This window comes from Protobothrops mucrosquamatus, unplaced genomic scaffold (genome assembly GCF_001527695.2).
Source record: "Protobothrops mucrosquamatus isolate PMUCROS unplaced genomic scaffold, P.Mucros_1.0 scaffold2585, whole genome shotgun sequence".
NCBI classification, from domain to species: domain Eukaryota; kingdom Metazoa; phylum Chordata; class Lepidosauria; order Squamata; family Viperidae; genus Protobothrops; species Protobothrops mucrosquamatus.
In genome coordinates, this window is record NW_015388641.1 from 10672 (window position 1) to 18749 (window position 8078).

Here is an 8078-nt window from a genome sequence, read left to right on the forward strand (position 1 = left end):
TCTATGTTCTATGTTCTAATTTTAATTCTAATCTATCTTCCATTATTTTCTATTTCTATTCTGGTCTCCAAGATGGCCTGGTGCCTAAACCATGACCGGGAAATAAGCCTGACGACCAGACTGGGCCTTCTTCCTCCCCACAAAATCTATCCAGCTGTTCCTGCTACTCCAGCCCCAAAATCAAGGCTGCAGCTTTCAAAATCCAGTATCCCCCAAACAACACACATTGGACACCTTTCACTCGGAGCTTCAGACGTTGATTCTGAGGAAAGGGACTGTTCCTCCGATCAGGAACTTCATGGCTTTTGACCTCACCCTGTAGATCAGTCCCTCCGATTCTTAGATTGGCTTTCTTTCATTCGGCTTGATATTTTCCTCTAGCCCTGTAAGAGACTCAGAGGCTTTGGGATCACTGCAAGGGCTTCCGACTCCTAAGCATAATAAGAGGTGACATGATAAAGATGTGCACTAAAATATGACACTAAGGAAAGAGAAAGTTACTAAAATGTAATTTTACTATTTTAAAGTTTAGAAATTTTGCACATTACATTCGAAGTCCGTTGGAGCCTGAGACTCAGCCCGAGACCCTCTTGGCTTCTCCACCTGCCTGGCCTGGTCCCGATCGCTGGGTGTCCTTCTGCAAAGGGACCACATGCCATGTGACCCCCCTTAAGGAACCGGTAACCTTTCTTTTTGAACCGTGTGGGTGAAATGAACCATCTTGGAATTCTTTGGTCTCTTCTAATCCCAGCAAAATCAGGATCCTTCATTCATCCGCATAACTAAAATATCCCTTCCGCTGCTACAAATGTTGTTCCTCTCTTTATTTGAAGGATTTTTTTAAAAAAAAATTAAGGAGCCCTGGGATAGAAGGGAAAGAACAGGAAATGTTCTTGCTTTGACAATATGCAGAACTGTCTGGTATTTTTATAGTTAAATTAGGCAATAGTGAAAGGGGAGGAGAATATAAGGAAAGCCCGGGAAAAAGGACTCGGAAGTGAATCACATCTTCCAAGTTTATTGGGAAGACAGCTTTGCATTACCCTGTCCCAATGTTTACAGAAATGCTGACACTTTCCTTTTTTCCCCTTTCTCAAAAGCTATTCGTGATTCTAGCACAATGCTGTTTTAGAAACGAGACATTATCTACTGTACAATCTTTTTCTCACATCTCCCCACCAAGGGGGGGGCATCATCCCCTTGGTATGCTCTCACCCACCAGCTGTTGAAGGCTAACAAGGAGGATCCTAAAAACGAAGGAAGTCACAACAGGAGTTGCAAATAAACCTGGAGATTCTGTGCTCAAAAATGCCTTTTCTCCTCAACTCAATATTCCTATAGCTCATCTCCATGAAGGTCACCTTCGAGGCAGAACGGCCTTTACACCTGCAATTTTACACGGCTTTTGTCACTGCCCCATACTCCCACAATATATTTGCTATTCATATGATTTCTTTGACTTGCGTGCCTCTTTCCTGACACAATCTGAACAAACATGCTTGTTGCACTGAGTTCCTGGAACAGTGAGGAAAAGGTGAATGTTGAACCCCCTTGTACTTCTTCTCTTGCCTTCTCCTTATATGAGGAGCCACAATCTCCAACTAGTCTGAGTGCTCCTATCCCAAAGAGACGTTCCTGGGGAATTCTGGGGCTGAAAAACTCAAGGACACACAGAGAGAAAAAAGCCAGGACTGTGCACATGGCATTTATATCATCTATCATGATAAAAATGCAAAGAACACTCCCAAAAAGATTTTTTTTTACAGAATTGCACGCATTTCTGCAAAAGTAAATATTCAGTAACTTCTGCTGCTGATGGCTATTAACAAACAAATATGTTCCATTTTTTAAATTTTCTCCTTCCAGTCTAATACCATTACAAGAAATTTAGCAAATCCTTTGTACTCAAATTAGTCAATTTCTCAGCTGGACTTACAGTGGGACATTAGAAATGAAATTCAAGCCTTCTCTACACTCATCACTTGGGGCTCCATGCGGATTTTCCTGTGTGCGGTAAGAATGGAATGTTTCCAGAAGAACCGTCCACATTCAGGGCACTTAAATGATTTTTCCCATGTATACAAGCACATGATATATAAAGTTAGACCTAGCACTGAACTCTTTCCAAATCTAGACACTCGTATGGTTTCTCTCCTGTGCGAGTCCTTTGGTGCCTCACCAGGCTGGAATTGGTACTGAAAGTTTTCCAATAGTCAGGACACTCAAAAGGGTTTCTCTCCTGTGTGAGTCCTCTGGTATCTCACGAGGTGAGAATTACTAATGAAACTTTTCCCAGTCAGGACATTCAAAGGATTTTTCTCCAGTGTGAGTTGTCTGGTGTCTCACCAGACTGGAATTGGTACTGAAACATTTTTCACAATCAGGACATTCAAAGGGTTTCTCTCCTGTGTGAGTCCTCTGGTGCCTCACCAGACTGGAATTGTGATTGAAACATTTTTCACAATCAGGACATTCAAAGGGTTTCTCTCCTGTGTGAGTCCTCTGGTGTGTTACCAGGATGGAATTGTTACTCAAACCTTTACCACAATCAGGACATTCAAAGGGTTTCTCTCCTGTGTGAGTCCTCTGGTGTGTTACCAGGTTGGAATTGGTACTAAAACCTTTACCACAATCAGGACATTCAAAAGGTTTCTCTCCTGTGTGAGTCCTCTGGTGTGTTACCAGATTGGAATTGTCACTGAAACCTTTACCACAATAAGGACATTCAAAGGGTTTCTCGCCTGTGTGAGTCCTCTGGTGTCTCACCAGACTGGAATTGGTACTGAAACCTTTACCACAATCAGGACATTCAAAGGGTTTGTCTCCTGTGTGAGTCCTCTGGTGTGTTACCAGGCTGGAATTGTCACTGAAACCTTTACCACAATAAGGACATTCAAAGGGTTTCTCTCCTGTGTGAGTCCTCTGGTGTGTTACCAGGTTGAATTTGTTACTGAAACCTTTACCACAATAAGGACATTCAAAGGGTTTCTCTCCTGTGTGAGTCCTCTGGTGTGTCACGAGGCTGGAATTCTCACTGAAACTTTTGCCACAATCAGGACATTCAAAGGGTTTCTCTCCAGTGTGAGTTGTCTGGTGTCTCACCAGACTGGAATTGGTACTGAAACATTTTTCACAATGAGGACATTCAAAGGGTTTCTCTCCTGTGTGAGTCCTCTGGTGTGTTACCAGGATGGAATTGTAACTGAAGCCTTTACCACAATCAGGACATTCAAAGGGTTTCTCTCCTGTGTGAGTCCTCTGATGTCTCAGCAGATCGGAATTTTTAATGAAACTTTTCCCAGAATCAGGACATTGGAATGGTTTCTCTCCTGTGTGAGTCCTCTGCTGTCTCATGACGTGGGAATTTTAAATGAAACTTTCACATTATCCAGGCACTCATACGTGGTGTCAGTCCTCTGATGTATCACCACATTGCCATGCTCAATAGAGTATTTACCACATTTGGAGAAATTTTATGGCTTCTCTCCTGTATGGGTCCTCTCATGCGTAATCAGCTGTGATTTGCAAGTTGTATCTTTCCCACAATAAGCACATCTATGGAGCTTTTCCACCACTTATATCCTTGAGGATGTCAAAACATGTGTGATCCCCTTTTAATGTTTTTTTTTAATTAAAGCTGTTTTTTTCCTCCCAGAGCATGGCTTGCATCACTGTCTGCTTTATGTGGCTCTCCAAGTGACTTTTTCCTATCCAGTGACTTCCAGATATTTCCCTCTTTTACTGAATAAAGAATAATCTCCCTTGATTTTTCATGTAATGTATCCTTGAGTTCCATATGCTCTACTTATTCCAGCTTGAAATCTTTCCTAATTTTCTCTTAATTTTACCTATCACCTGCTGGAGAAGGAGAATATTATGGCTTTCTGAAGGAAATGCAAAATATTTTGATTTCTGGGTCAATTTTCTTTCAACGTTGCTTCTTATTCTCAGTTGTCCAGAGTGCTCTTATTGCCATCCTCTTTGCCTATAGGATTTAAAGAAAAGTGCAATGTTAATTGTTTATAAANATCACCTGCTGGAGAAGGAGAATATTATGGCTTTCTGAAGGAAATGCAAAATATTTTGATTTCTGGGTCAATTTTCTTTCAACGTTGCTTCTTATTCTCAGTTGTCCAGAGTGCTCTTATTGCCATCCTCTTTGCCTATAGGATTTAAAGAAAAGTGCAATGTTAATTGTTTATAAAATTGGTGTAGAAAATATGAAAAGAAGAAAAAACTATATATTAAAATAAAAAGCAAACATACCACAATGTTAGAATAACCTCTAAGGTCCAAGTTCAAATACAATTGTCAATTGTGCCCCCCGCTCGATCTACAGGTGAGGAAAGCAGAGCAATGGGAGGCACACAGAGGAGGTCAGCAGCAGCCCCACCCATCCTCAAAATGAACAACTGGGGAAGGATAATTTAACCAGATGCTGGGTGAAGATGTGTTTGTCGGGAACACCTGCTTTTTTTGATGTGCACCTTCCCAGCTTTGCCAGATCCCGTCGCTTGAACTTTGGACAGTGTTTTTCAACTCAGAACATCAGATGTTTCTTGCGGACTTTGGATTTGACTTAATCACCATCAGATGGATTTGTAATTGGCTGACAAACCACACCCAATGGTTAGTCCTTAACGGAACTACATCTATATGGAGCGCTGTAAGCAGTGGGGTATCCCAAGGCTCTATCTTAGGCCCACTATTCTTCAATATTTTCATAAACAATTTAGATGAGGGAATAGAAGGGGAACTTATTAAATTTGGAGATGACACTAATCTGGCAGAAATAGCCAACACCCAAAAGACAAGCTCAAGATACAGAAGAATCTTGATATATTTGAACTATGGGACCCTATCTAAAAAATTAAAATTCAATGGAGAAAAGGACTTCTGGTTTGCCACTGTGGCCGCTGCGGACGTTTGAAAGGCGAGCTCACCTTCCATGTCCAATTTCGCATTGCTGGGGGACCCTGGAAAGGGTTGAAAGTCGCCCTGTAGGGGCGACCAGAAAGAAGGAGATTCCTGCTGGATCACGGGAGAGCGGTAGCTCTTCCGCTTGATCCGGTGCAGCGCTCCAAACCAGCAGATGAAAGACCGGCCACAGCAATATGGCTCGTCACTAGGCTGCAGACAGCTGAAGTCACACTTACTACCAGGTACCTACAAAGCAGCGCGGAAGAGACTGGGTGAGATCTGAATCTCTCTTCAATCCTAATTATTTTTTCCACCTGCATAAGCTGCCCAAAGTATTTTTCCCCCTGTAGCGAGGGAAGGGAGACTTATCCCACCCTTTAATAGCGGAGACTAACTAACCTGATTTTAACTGGACTTTTACCTTTCTAAAGCTTGAGGACTAAATGATTCCTTATTTTTATTGAAGACTTGGGTTTTTCTCTGCAAAAAAGTACTAAAATCGGGAAAAGGATTACAAAATTTGGACTAAATAAAAAAAAGAGAAAAAATATCCTAAATGGTATGGGTGACACCTTGTGGCTAAACCTGATCTTACAACCTGTTATTACCTAACAGAGACTTGGCCTGCAGCCCAGATGATAAATAAGACTACTGATGAAATAAGAGGCTACAAAAAACAAGATGTCAACTTAGATATGCAAATGCAAACCTTGACTACAACTAAAGAACCAAGTACACAGAATATAACAGAAGAAGTGGAACAATTAAATGCTATTACAGAAGATTTAAATGATCAACAAATTGAGTTAGCGGAAAACCCAGAAAAGAGACTCATAATATTGAAAACGGAAAAGCCTGAGGACCAAGGACAACAACAGACTGAACAGAAGATAAATATTTAGAACAACTACATTGAGACGGAAAAAGAGAGAGACGATTTGTTAGCACTTCCAAAAAAATGGCGATTGGATGCCATCTTTTATTTCAAGTAATACGTATAATAACAGAGGGAGATCCATTTGATGATTTAAAAGCAAGGAGATGGAAGGTGAGTAGGCAAAGAAAGAAAGCTAGAATAAGGCTGAAGAAAATTGGTATTTTGACTTATCAGTGAAGATTAAAAGAGAATATACTCAAATAGATAAGATGTATACTTTGAATACTAAACTTTGTTATGAACTGAGATGAAGAAAATTTTGATTATTTAAAACTTGGAAGTATAAATATTAAAAGTTAAAATTGAATATTGATCTGTCTACAAAGATTTTCACTTAGCTGATATAATAAGAATTGTATCAGTCTGACTTCTGGTTTTGATCGCAGCGCAGGCGGATATGCAGGACGATCGCTCTCCATGCAGTCCGGTTTTCTACCGCCGGGAAACCCTGAAAAGGGTAAGAAGTCACCCTGGAGGGAAGATGAGCATGAAGAGGACCCCCGAGTGATCGCGGTAGCCCTCCTGTTTGATCCAGGGCAGCTCTTCTAACTGACGGGGAAAAGATTGGTCATTTATGGCTCAGCTCTTCTAACTGATAGGGAAAAGATTGGTCATTTATGGCTCATCACTAAGCCGTTACCAGCCGAGGCCAAAATTACAAACAAGCACTTCGAAAGCAATGCAGAGGAATTTGGTGAGATTCTACCTTCTCTTTACCCCAAGTAACTCTCCTGTTAAAAGCTTTTTGAAATTCTTCCCCCCACCCTCTAAAATGGCAGTGTTTGACTACCTGGGAAAACAAAGCATTAAAAAGAATAACTAAATATAATTGGATTTACATTTTTTTTTTAATCTGGGGACCCAAAAAGTTCCTATTCTTACTGGGACCTGCTATTTTATTTACTTGTAAAAAAGAAGAAAAAATGAAGAACTTAAATTGGATAAATACCTAGCCCGGGATTTAAAAAACTTTAAATGCTACTGGGGACATCTGCTGGCAAAGCTTGGTACAGCAATCTATTATTTTTATTATTCTTGACAAGTTACTTGCTCACAGCCCAGATCTGACCTTGGCACCATCTAAGAGAGATTATAAGCTGAAACAGAGGCTGGACAGTGAAATAGGTTTTTAGGAACTATGGAGGTGAACACTTACTGACTCTTGTTTAATAAATAGCCTTCACTAAAGGACCATCTATAATTATGTCAGAAATGGAGGCAGACCAGCAACAGATGTCGCTTGAATACAAAATTATACTTGAAAAAATTATTGAAGCCACAGAGATAATCAAATTTAGACTGAAAGACCAAGGTGCCAGCTTAAATCTACAAAGCGAAACCCTGACTGCAACTAAAGAATCTACAACCCAAAAGACAACAGAAGCAGAAGAAAGTAATATCAAGATGGAGGGCTTTGAAGATCAACAAATACAGATCAGCATTGGTATGGAAGCCTGGTTGGCATAAAAAGATAGCTAGAGTTAGGTTTTAAAAAAATGGGGTCGTTTGATTTATTAGAGAGGATTCTAAAGTCTTAACTAATGGGCTAAAGGGAGATTTTAAGATGAGGGGAAATTTGATTATTAGATTTAAAAATTGCTGGAAAATAATAAAAAATAAGGGAATAATTGGTGTAATATTGAGGACTTAGACTTAAAAAGGAAATGAAAACTAACTATCAGGAAATAATTTTGAATTATTGTTTAGCCCAGACAATATAGATGATGGACTTGGGATAACAAAGGATACTCCATTATTAAGTGGTGATGTACTAGGATGAGAAATAGAAAATGTTTGTGAATTAAAATAAGAATATATTTAAGTAAGTAATATATCTATTTTAGATATTATAACTTTTATGTAGTGAGACAAAGGAAATTTGGGTTACCCGAAACTTAAATACTATGGAGATTAAAGGTTAAATTGGAGTACTGTAATTAAAAACTAAAAATTAGGTAAAACTTAAGAACAGGATATGGATATGTATAAGCAAAAAATGTATTGATAAATGTGATAAAGAAATTTTAACTGACTTTGATACAATTAGAAATTTATTAGCTTAAATATGATATAGCAAATGTTAAGGGAAATAGAGAATAAATATTTGTGATGTAACCTGAGATATGTACTAAAGATTGTGTTATTGAACTATTGACCAACCCAATCACCATGTTGCTTTCCAAATACTTAAATGTAAAACTGGAAAACCAATAAAATATTA

At 39.3% G+C, this 8078-nt stretch overlaps 1 pseudogene; it reads right to left on the reverse strand.

Annotated features, from left to right (window-relative positions):
• Nucleotides 1-1948: 1948 nt before the first annotated feature.
• LOC107295961 overlaps nt 1949-8078 on the reverse strand; it is a 41343-nt pseudogene continuing 35213 nt past the window's right edge.